General features: G+C 45.4%; 1 protein-coding gene across 2 annotated transcripts in view; it reads right to left on the bottom strand.

The window, feature by feature from the left end:
- LOC106604030 (serine/threonine-protein kinase DCLK1) overlaps window positions 1–12,895 on the bottom strand; it is a 180,610-nt gene that overhangs the window by 116,927 nt on the left and 50,788 nt on the right. The window lies entirely within an intron of this gene.

The following is a 12,895-nucleotide window of genomic DNA, read 5'->3' as shown; positions in this document are numbered from 1 at the left end:
CAGTGCTATATTAACCAGACCATCCCCTGGTACAGTGCTATATTAACCAGACCATCCCCTGGCATGGCACAGTGCTATATTAACCAGACCATCCCCTGGCACAGTGCTATATTAACCAGACCATCCCCTGGTACAGTGCTATATTAACCAGACCATCCCCTGGCACAGTGCTATATTAACCAGACCATCCCCTGGCATTGCACAGTGCTATATTAACCAGACCATCCCCCTGGTACAGTGCTATATTAACCAGACCATCCCCTGGCACAGTGCTATATTAACCAGACCATCCCCTGGTACAGTGCTATATTAACCAGACCATCCCCTGGCACAGTGCTATATTAACCAGACCATCCCCTGGTACAGTGCTATATTAACCAGACCATCCCCTGGTACAGTGCTATATTAACCAGACCATCCCCTGGCATGGCACAGTGCTATATTAACCAGACCATCCCCTGGCACAGTGCTATATTAACCAGACCATCCCCTTGCACAGTGCCATATTAACCAGACCATCCCCTGGCACAGTGCTATATTAACCAGACCATCCACTGGCATGGCACAGTGCTATATTAACCAGACCATCCCCTGGTACAGTGCTATATTAACCAGACCATCCCCTGGCATGGCACAGTGCTATATTAACCAGACCATCCCCTGGCACAGTGCTATATTAACCAGACCATCCCCTGGCACAGTGCTATATTAACCAGACCATCCCCTGGCACAGTGCTATATTAACCAGACCATCCCCTGGCACAGTGCTATATTAACCAGACCATCCCCTGGCACAGTGCTATATTAACCAGACCATCCCCTGGCATGACACAGTGCTATATTAACCAGACCTTCCCCTGGCACAGTGCTATATTAACCAGACCATCCCCTGGCATGGCACAGTGCTATATTAACCAGACCATCCCCTGGCACAGTGCTATATTAACCAGACCATCCCCTGGCATGACACAGTGCTATATTAACCAGACCATCCCCTGGCACAGTGCTATATTAACCAGACCATCCCCTGGCATGACACAGTGCTATATTAACCAGACCATCCCCTGGCACAGTGCTATATTAACCAGACCATTCCCTGGTACAGTGCTATATTAACCAGACCATCCCCTGGCACAGTGCTATATTAACCAGACCATCCCCTGGCACAGTGCTATATTAACCAGACCATCCCATGGCACAGTGCTATATTAACCAGACCATCCCCTGGCACAGTGCTATATTAACCAGACCATCACCTGGCACAGTGCTATATTAACCAGACCATCCCCTGGAACAGTGCTATATTAACCAGACCATCCCCTGGCATGGCACAGTGCTATATTAACCAGACCATCCCCTGGTACAGTGCTATATTAACCAGACCATCCCCTGGTACAGTGCTATATTAACCAGACCATCCCCTGGCATGGCACAGTGCTATATTAACCAGACCATCCCCTGGTACAGTGCTATATTAACCAGACCATCCCCTGGCACAGTGCTATATTAACCAGACCATCCCCTGGCATGGCACAGTGCTATATTAACCAGACCATCCCCTGGTACAGTGCTATATTAACCAGACCATCCCCTGGCACAGTGCTATATTAACCAGACCATCCCCTGGCACAGTGCTATATTAACCAGACCATCCCATGACACAGTGCTATATTAACCAGACCATCCCCTGGCATGGCACAGTGCTATATTAACCAGACCATCCCCTGGCACAGTGCTATATTAACCAGACCATCCCCTGGCATGGTGCTATATTAACCAGACCATCCCCTGGTACAGTGCTATATTAACCAGACCATCCCCTGGTACAGTGTTATATTAACCAGACCATCCCCTGGCATGGCACAGTGCTATATTAACCAGACCATCCCCTGGCACAGTGCTATATTAACCAGACCATCCCCTGGCACAGTGCTATATTAACCAGACCATCCCCTGGCATGGTGCTATATTAACCAGACCATCCCCTGGTACAGTGCTATATTAACCAGACCATCCCCTGGCACAGTGCTATATTAACCAGACCATCCCCTGGCATGGCACAGTGCTATATTAACCAGACCATCCCCTGGCATGGCACAGTGCTATATTAACCAGACCATCCCCTGGCATGACACAGTGCTATATTAACCAGACCATCCCCTGGCACAGTGCTATATTAACCAGACCATCCCCTGGCACAGTGCTATATTAACCAGACCATCCCCTGGCATGACACAGTGCTATATTAACCAGACCATCCCCTGGCACAGTGCTATATTAACCAGACCATCCCCTGGCACAGTGCTATATTAACCAGACCATCCCCTGGTACAGTGCTATATTAACCAGACCATCCCCTGGTACAGTGCTATATTAACCATACCATTCCCTGGCATGGCACAGTGCTATATTAACCAGACCATCCCCTGACACAGTGCTATATTAACCAGACCATCCCCTGGCACAGTGCTATATTAACCAGACCATCCCCTGGCATGGCACAGTGCTATATTAACCAGACCATCCCCTGACACAGTGCTATATTAACCAGACCATCCCCTGGCACAGTGCTATATTAACCAGACCATCCCCTGGCATGGCACAGTGCTATATTAACCAGACCATCCCCTGGTACAGTGCTATATTAACCAGACCATCCCCTGGCACAGTGCTATATTAACCAGACCATCCCCTGGTACAGTGCTATATTAACCAGACCATCCCCTGGTACAGTGCTATATTAACCAGACCATCCCCTGGTACAGTGCTATATTAACCAGACCATCCCCTGGTACAGTGCTATATTAACCAGACCATCCCCTGGCACAGTGCTATATTAACCAGACCATCCCCTGGTACAGTGCTATATTAACCAGACCATCCCCTGGTACAGTGCTATATTAACCAGACCATCCCCTGGCATGGCACAGTGCTATATTAACCAGACCATCCCCTGGTACAGTGCTATATTAACCAGACCATCCCCTGGCACAGTGCTATATTAACCAGACCATCCCCTGGCATGGCACAGTGCTATATTAACCAGACCATCCCCTGGTACAGTGCTATATTAACCAGACCATCCCCTGGCACAGTGCTATATTAACCAGACCATCCCCTGGTACAGTGCTATATTAACCAGACCATCCCCTGGCACAGTGCTATATTAACCAGACCATCCCCTGGCACAGTGCTATATTAACCAGACCATCCCCTGGTACAGTGCTATATTAACCAGACCATCCCCTGGTACAGTGCTATATTAACCAGACCATCCCCTGGCACAGTGCTATATTAACCAGACCATCCCCTGGTACAGTGCTATATTAACCAGACCATCCCCTGGCACAGTGCTATATTAACCAGACCATCCCCTGGCATGGCACAGTGCTATATTAACCAGACCATCCCCTGGCATGACACAGTGCTATATTAACCAGACCATCCCCTGGCATGACACAGTGCTATATTAACCAGACCATCCCCTGGCACAGTGCTATATTAACCAGACCATCCCCTGGCACAGTGCTATATTAACCAGACCATCCCCTGACACAGTGCTATATTAACCAGACCATCCCCTGGCATGACACAGTGCTATATTAACCAGACCATCCCCTGGTACAGTGCTATATTAACCAGACCATCCCCTGGCACAGTGCTATATTAACCAGACTATCCCCCGGCATGGCACAGTGATATATTAACCAGACCATCCCCTGGCATGACACAGTGCTATATTAACCAGACCATCCCCTGGTACAGTGCTATATTAACCAGACCATCCCCTGGCACAGTGCTATATTAACCAGACCATCCCCTGGCACAGTGCTATATTAACCAGAACATCCCCTGGCATGACACAGTGCTATATTAACCAGACCATTCCCTGGCACAGTGCTATATTAACCAGACCATCCCCTGGTACAGTACTATATTAACCAGACCATCCCCTGGTACAGTGCTATATTAACCAGACCATCCCCTGGTACAGTGCTATATTAACCAGACCATCCCCTGGCACAGTGCTATATTAACCAGACCATCCCCTGGTACAGTGCTATATTAACCAGACCATCCCCTGGCACAGTGCTATATTAACCAGACCATCCCCTGGCACAGTGCTATATTAACCAGACCATCCCCTGGTACAGTGCTATATTAACCAGACCATCCCCTGGCATGACACAGTGCTATATTAACCAGACCATCCCCTGGTACAGTGCTATATTAACCAGACCATCCCCTGGCACAGTGCTATATTAACCAGACCATCCCCTGGTACAGTGCTATATTAACCAGACCATCCCCTGGCACAGTGCTATATTAACCAGACCATCCCCTGGTACAGTGCTATATTAACCAGACCATCCCCTGGCACAGTGCTATATTAACCAGACCATCCCCTGGCACAGTGCTATATTAACCAGACCATCCCCTGGCATCACAGTGCTATATTAACCAGACCATCCCCTGGTACAGTGCTATATTAACCAGACCATCCCCTGGCATGGCACAGTGCTATATTAACCAGACCATCCCCTGGCACAGTGCTATATTAACCAGACCATCCCCTGGCATGACACAGTGCTATATTAACCAGACCATCCCCTGGCACAGTGCTATATTAACCAGACCATCCCCTGGCATGACACAGTGCTATATTAACCAGACCATCCCCTGGCACAGTGCTATATTAACCAGACCATCCCCTGGCATGACACAGTGCTATATTAACCAGACCATCCCCTGGTACAGTGCTATATTAACCAGACCATCCCCTGGCACAGTGCTATATTAACCAGACCATCCCCTGGTACAGTGCTATATTAACCAGACCATCCCCTGGTACAGTGCTATATTAACCAGACCATCCCCTGGCACAGTGCTATATTAACCAGACCATCCCCTGGCACAGTGCTATATTAACCAGACCATCCCCTGGTACAGTGCTATATTAACCAGACCATCCCCTGGCATGGCACAGTGCTATATTAACCAGACCATCCCCTGGCATGGCACAGTGCTATATTAACCAGACCATCCCCTGGCATGGCACAGTGCTATATTAACCAGACCATCCCCTGGCACAGTGCTATATTAACCAGACCATCCCCTGGCACAGTGCTATATTAACCAGACCATCCCCTGGCACAGTGCTATATTAACCAGACCATCCCCTGGCATGGCACAGTGCTATATTAACCAGACCATCCCCTGGCACAGTGCTATATTAACCAGACCATCCCCTGGCACAGTGCTATATTAACCAGACCATCCCCTGGTACAGTGCTATATTAACCAGACCATCCCCTGGCACAGTGCTATATTAACCAGACCATCCCCTGGCACAGTGCTATATTAACCAGACCATCCCCTGGCATGACACAGTGCTATATTAACCAGACCATCCCCTGGCACAGTGCTATATTAACCAGACCATCCCCTGGCACAGTGCTATATTAACCAGACCATCCCCTGGCACAGTGCTATATTAACCAGACCATCCCCTGGCATGGTGCTATATTAACCAGACCATCCCCTGGCATGGTACAGTGCTATATTAACCAGACCATCCCCTGGCATGGCACAGTGCTATATTAACCAGACCATCCCCTGACACAGTGCTATATTAACCAGACCATCCCCTGGCACAGTGCTATATTAACCAGACCATCCCCTGGCATGGCACAGTGCTATATTAACCAGACCATCCCCTGGTACAGTGCTATATTAACCAGACCATCCCCTGGCACAGTGCTATATTAACCAGACCATCCCCTGGCACAGTGCTATATTAACCAGACCATCCCCTGGTACAGTGCTATATTAACCAGACCATCCCCCTGGCACAGTGCTATATTAACCAGACCATCCCCTGGCACAGTGCTATATTAACCAGACCATCCCCTGGCACAGTGCTATATTAACCAGACCATCCCCTGGCATGGCACAGTGCTATATTAACCAGACCATCCCCTGGCATGACACAGTGCTATATTAACCAGACCATCCCCTGGCATGACACAGTGCTATATTAACCAGACCATCCCCTGGCACAGTGCTATATTAACCAGACCATCCCCTGGCACAGTGCTATATTAACCAGACTATCCCCTGGCATGGCACAGTGCTATATTAACCAGACCATCCCCTGGCATGGCACAGTGCTATATTAACCAGACCATCCCCTGGTACAGTGCTATATTAACCAGACCATCCCCTGGTACAGTGTTATATTAACCAGACCATCCCCTGGCATGGTACAGTGCTATATTAACCAGACCATCCCCTGGCATGGCACAGTGCTATATTAACCAGACCATCCCCTGGCATGACACAGTGCTATATTAACCAGACCATCCCCCGGCATGACACAGTGCTATATTAACCAGACCATCCCCTGGTACAGTGCTATATTAACCAGACCATCCCCTGGCATGGTGCTATATTAACCAGACCATCCCCTGGCACAGTGCTATATTAACCAGACCATCCCCTGGTACAGTGTTATATTAACCAGACCATCCCCTGGCATGGCACAGTGCTATATTAACCAGACCATCCCCTGGTACAGTGCTATATTAACCAGACCATCCCCTGGCACAGTGCTATATTAACCAGACCATCCCCTGGCATTGCACAGTGCTATATTAACCAGACCATCCCCTGGCATGGCACAGTTTTATATTAACCAGACCATCCCCTGGCATGACACAGTGCTATATTAACCAGACCCTCCCCTGGCACAGTGCTATATTTACCAGACCATCCCCTGGCATGACACAGTGCTATATTAACCAGACCATCCCCTGGCACAGTGCTATATTAACCAGACCATCCCCTGGCACAGTGCTATATTAACCAGACCATCCCCTGGCACAGTGCTATATTAACCAGACCATCCCCTGACATGGTACAGTGCTATATTAACCAGACCATCCCCTGGCATGGCACAGTGCTATATTAACCAGACCATCCCCTGGCATGGTACAGTGCTATATTAACCAGACCATCCCCTGGCATGGTACAGTGCTATATTAACCAGACCATCCCCTGGCATGGCACAGTGCTATATTAACCAGACCATCCCCTGGCATGGCACAGTGCTATATTAAACAGACCATCCCCCGGCATGGCACAGTGCTATATTAACCAGACCATCCCCTGGCATGACACAGTGCTATATTAACCAGACCATCCCCTGGCACAGTGCTATATTAACCAGACCATCCCCTGGCACAGTGCTATATTAACCAGACCATCCCCTGGCACAGTGCTATATTAACCAGACCATCCCCTGGCATGGCACAGTGCTATATCAACCAGACCATCCCCTGGCACAGTGCTATATTAACCAGACCATCCCCTGGCACAGTGCTATATTAACCAGACCATCCCCCGGCATGGCACAGTGCTATATTAACCAGACCATCCCCTGGCACAGTGCTATATTAACCAGACCATCCCCTGGCATGGCACAGTGCTATATTAACCAGACCATCCCCTGGCATGACACAGTGCTATATTAACCAGACCATCCCCGGCACAGTGCTATATTAACCAGACCATCCCCTGGCACAGTGCTATATTAACCAGACCATCCCCTGGCATGGCACAGTGCTATATCAACCAGACCATCCCCTGGCACAGTGCTATATTAACCAGACCATCCCCCGGCATGGTACAGTGCTATATTAACCAGACCATCCCTTGACATGACACAGTACTATATTAACACACTAACCCTCTGTTAAGAGAGGGGGTGTTAACGAAGGGTGGAAACTCAGGATACTAGACAACGAGGACTCTGAGTCAGCTAATATAACTCTCTATAAGTCTGGAACAGTATTAGTACAGGGCAACCCCCAAACAGTTTCAGCTGGACTTTCACCTTAACCTGTTTGGGATAGGGGGCAGTATTTTCACGGCCGGATAAAAAACGTACCCGATTTAATCTGATTACTACTCCTGCCCAGAAACTAGAATATGCATATAAATAGTAGATTTGGATAGAAAACACTCTAAAGTTTCTAAAACTGTTTGAATGGTGTCTGTGTGTATAACAGAACTCATATGGCAGGCCAAAACCTGAAAAGATTCTATATGGGAAGTGCCCTGTCTGACCATTTCTTGTCCTTCTATAGCCTCTCTATCGAAAATACAGGATCTCTGCTGTAACGTGACATTTTCTAAGGCTCCCATTGGCTCTAGGAAGGCGCCAGAACGTGGAATGATAGCTCTCCAGTCTCTGGGCGAAAAACAGCAGGGGTTTTGGAGAGTGGTCCTTCTGAGAACAATGACACTGGTGCACGCGTGCACGTGACGACTCCATTTTTTTATTTTACTGTTTGAACGGATACAACGTCTCCCGGTTGGAATATTATCGCTATTTTATGAGAAAAATCGCATAAAAATTGATTTTAAACAGCGTTTGACATGCTTCGAAGTACGGTAATGGAATATTTAGAATTTTTTTGTCACGAAACGTGCCGGCGTGTCACCCTTCGGATAGTGACTTGAACGCACGAACAAAACGGAGGTATTTGGATATAACTATGGATTATTTGGAACCAAAACAACATTGGTTGTTGAAGTAGAAGTCCTGGGAGTGCATTCTGACGAAGAACAGCAAAGGTAATCCAATTTTTCTTATAGTAAATCTGAGTTTGGTGAGTGCCAAACTTGGTGAGTATCAAAATAGCTAGCCGTGATGGCCGGGCTATGTACTCAGAATATTGCAAAATGTGCTTTGGGGTTATGGTTTGTATTTCTATGTGGTCTCTAGTCTTTTGTATTTCTATGTCTAGTTTATTGGGGTTGGACTCTCAATTGGAGGAAGGTGCTTTCTCGTTGCCTCTGATTGAGAGTCCTATATATGGGTATGTGTTTGGTTAAGTGTTTGTGGGAGATTGTTTCTTGTTTTGCCTGTGTGAGCCTTACAAGACTGTTTTGTTGTTCGTGCTTTCTTCGTTTTGTTGTTTTGGTGTTCTCTTTATTTAAAATAAATATCAAGATGAGCATCCACATTCCTGCTGCGTTTTGGTCCTCTATTCCCGACGACAACCTTTACAGGTAATCCAATTTTTCTTATAGTAAATCTGAGTTTGGTGAGTACCAAACTTGGTGGGTGTCAAATTAGCTAGCCTGTGATGGCCGGGCTATCTACTCAGAATATTGCAAAATGTGCTTTCGCCAAAAAGCTATTTTAAAATCTGACACCGCGATTGCGTAAAGGAGTTCTGTATCTATAATTCTTAAAATAATTGTTATCTTTTTTGTAAACGTTTATCGTGAGTAATTTAGTAAATTCACCGGAAGTTTGCAGTGGGTATGCTAGTTCTGAACATCACATGCTAATGTAAAAATCGTTTTTTTTATATAAATATGAACTTGATTGAACAAAACATGCATGTATTGTATAACATAATGTCCTATGAGTGTTATCTGATGAAGATCATCAAAGGTTAGTGCTGCATTTAGCTGTGGTTTTGGTTTTTGTGACATATATGCTAGCTTTGAAAATGGCTGTGTGATTTATTTTTGGCAGGGTACTCTCCTGACATAATCTAATGTTTTGCTTTCGCTGTAAAGCCTTTTTGAAATCGGACAATGTGGTTAGATTAATGAGAGTCTTGTCTTTAAAATGGTGTAAAATAGTCATATGTTTGAGAAATTGAAGTTATAGCATTTTTGAGGTAGTTGTATTTCGCGCCACGCTCTACCATTGGATATTGGTGAGGCGTTCCGCTAGCGGAACGTCTGTCCCTAACAGGTTTTAAGCATTTGCACACCGTTACAACACTGTATATATACATATGATATTTGTAATGTCTTCATTCTTTTGGAACTTCTGTGAGTGTAATGTTTACTGTTCATTTTAAATGTTTATTTCACTTTTGTATATTATCTACCTCACTTGCTTTGGCAATGTTGACATATTTTTCCCATGCCAATAAAGTGCCTTGAATTTAATTGAATTGAATTGAGGGGGGGAGAGAGAGAGAGAGAGTGAGAGAGAGAAGGAGATTGAGAGAGAGAGAGAGAGTGAGAGAGAGAAGGAGATTGAGAGTGAGAGAGAGAGAGTGAGAGAGAGAAGGAGATTGAGAGAGAGAAGGAGATTGAGAGAGAGAAGGAGATTGAGAGAGAGAAGGAGATTGAGAGAGAGAGAGAGAGAGAGACAGAGAGAGAGAGACAGAGAGAGAGCCTGTATAAATAGACATAATATTACATTTGAAATTTCTTTTTTCTTTTGGAAGTTTTGTGAGTGTAATGTTTACTGTTAATTTTTTATTGTTTATTTCACTTTTGTTTATTATCTATTTCACTTGCTTTGGCAATGTTAACATATGTTTCCCATGCCAATAAAGCTCCTTGAATTGAAATTGAATTGGAATTGAATTGGAATTGAAAGAGAGAGATGAAAATGAGCAGGTGAAGAGGTTCTGATCATCTACAGTTAGTAGAAGAGGTTAAAGGGAGCGATTCATCGTCTGGAATATGACTGGCTGAAACTGTTTCAGGGAGGGAGGGAGGGAGGGAGGGAAGAGTAGACAGAGGGATTAAAATATGGAGAGATGAAGAGACGGAGAGACAGGTAGACGGAGAGACAGGTAGATGGAGAGATGGAGAGATGAGTAGATGGAGAGATGAGTAGATGAAGTGATGAAGAGATGGGTAGATGGAGAGATGAGTAGATGAGTAGATGGAGAGATGAGTAGATGGAGAGATGGAGAGATGAGTAGATGGGTAGATGGAGAGATGACTAGATGGAGAGATGGGTAGATGGAGAGATGGGTAGATGGAGAGATGGAGAGATGGAGAGATGGGTAGATGGAGAGATGGGTAGATGGAGAGATGGAGAGATGGGTAGATGGAGAGATGGAGAGATGAGTAGATGGGTAGATGGAGAGATGACTAGATGGAGAGATGGGTAGATGGAGAGATGGAGAGATGGGTAGATGGAGAGATGAGTAGATGGAGAGATGAGTAGATGGAGAGATGGAGAGATGGAGAGATGGAGAGATGGGTAGATGGAGAGATGGAGAGATGAGTAGATGGAGAGATGAGTAGATGGAGAGATGAGTAGATGGAGAGATGAGTAGATGGAGAGATGGAGAGATGAATAGATGAGTAGATGAGTAGATGGGTAGATGGAGAGATGAGTAGATGGAGAGTTGAGTAGATGGAGAGATGGAGAGATGGAGAGATGAGTAGATGAGTAGATGAGTAGATGAGGAGATGGAGAGATGGAGAGATGGAGAGATGGGTAGATGAGTAGATGAGTAGATGAAGAGATGGAGAGATGGAGAGATGGGTAGATTGAGAGATGAGTAGATGGAGAGATGAAGAGATGGAGAGATGGAGAGATGAAGAGGAGGATAGTTGACCCTGCTGGTCCTTTAATGGAAGAAGGGACGGAGGAATGAGAAGGGACGGAGGAATGAGAGAAATAAGACAAAATAACAGAAGATGAAAGAGATGGGGAATAACTAATGAACTGTGGGATGATACTTTTGTCGGAGGGAAGAGGGGGAGGGAGAGGAAGAAAGTGAGAGAGAGAAAAAGGACATGAAATGAGAGAGGGAGGGAGAGATATTGCTGTTTGCTTTTTGAAAACGGATGAGAAGGGATTAAGAGATGCTAGAATGAGGATGGGAACCAGAACAAGGGGCTCCACCCTCTCTCTTTCCTATTTAACAGGCCAAATGTCCCCTCCCCTTCAAAAATGTGAAAGATGCCAACACCTGCCAAATCAGGATTTGTCCATATAACCAGTAACGGAAAACCCAAACACCTTAACTACTGCTGCTCGTTAGCCCCCGCATCCCATTCCGTTCCCAACAGATTCTACGGTATCGGTTATGTTTACATACACCGTAATTATTTTATTTTGTATTAGTTCCTCTTACAATTAAAATAATAACAAAAACGTAGGCAACTTTTCATCAGATTTTTCAGTATTTAAACATGATAAATTTTTTTTACGTATAATATACAGTACTTTATTAGTGTTTCACAAACACTAATATATCAAGTCCAGCATAAAAACAATGTCTAAGATCCAACTTAATTTGATCCAATCGTAACTGTTATTGGTACATAACATCTACTTAATCTTTCATTGACCATGTTCTAGTGTTAAATATGGCTTTATGTATTTCATTACTTTAATTTTTTTTTTAATACACTTCAGCAGAAAGTGTTGAGCGCATAGTGCTCTTTCCACTAACACCAACTGGATATAAAGCTTCATGATTTTACGAAAGGTGAGAATAGGTGGTTTCATCATCGAACGTTAATTTGTCCGACGGTTCATCATGATTCATTAACTTATTAACAAACTATTAGATACTAATATAGAAACGGGCTTTTTCGATGTTCAAATATGAATAGAACATTGTAAACCAACTGGTCCGTTGTGGCTCAGTTGGTAGAGCATGGTGGTTTGCAACACCAGGGTTGTGGGTTTGATTCCCACAGGGGACCAGTATGGAAAAAAGAAAAACGTATGAAATGTATGCATTCACTACTGTAAGTTGCTCTGGATAAGAGTGTCTGCTAAATGACTTAAATGTAAATGTGTAAAAGTATCATAAAGTAAAAAAATAAATAGTTAATTTACCCACAATCCTCTGAAAACAGAGCCGCTGTTATAATCTCCACCCGGCACAGCCAGAAGAGGACTGGCCACCCCTCAGAGCCTGGTTCCTCTCTAGGTTTCTTCCTAGGTTCTGGCCTTTCTAGGGAGTTTTTCCTAGCCACCGTGCTTCTACAACTGCACTGCTTGCTGTTTGGGGTTTTAGGCTGGGTTTCTGTACAGCACTTTGAGATATCGGCTGATGTAAAAACGGCTTTATAAATAAATTTGATTGATTCATTGACATGGCAAGTT

This window comes from Salmo salar, chromosome ssa04, assembly GCF_905237065.1.
Source record: "Salmo salar chromosome ssa04, Ssal_v3.1, whole genome shotgun sequence".
NCBI lineage: Eukaryota > Metazoa > Chordata > Actinopteri > Salmoniformes > Salmonidae > Salmo > Salmo salar.
This window is presented reverse-complemented; position numbering and strand designations above follow the sequence as displayed.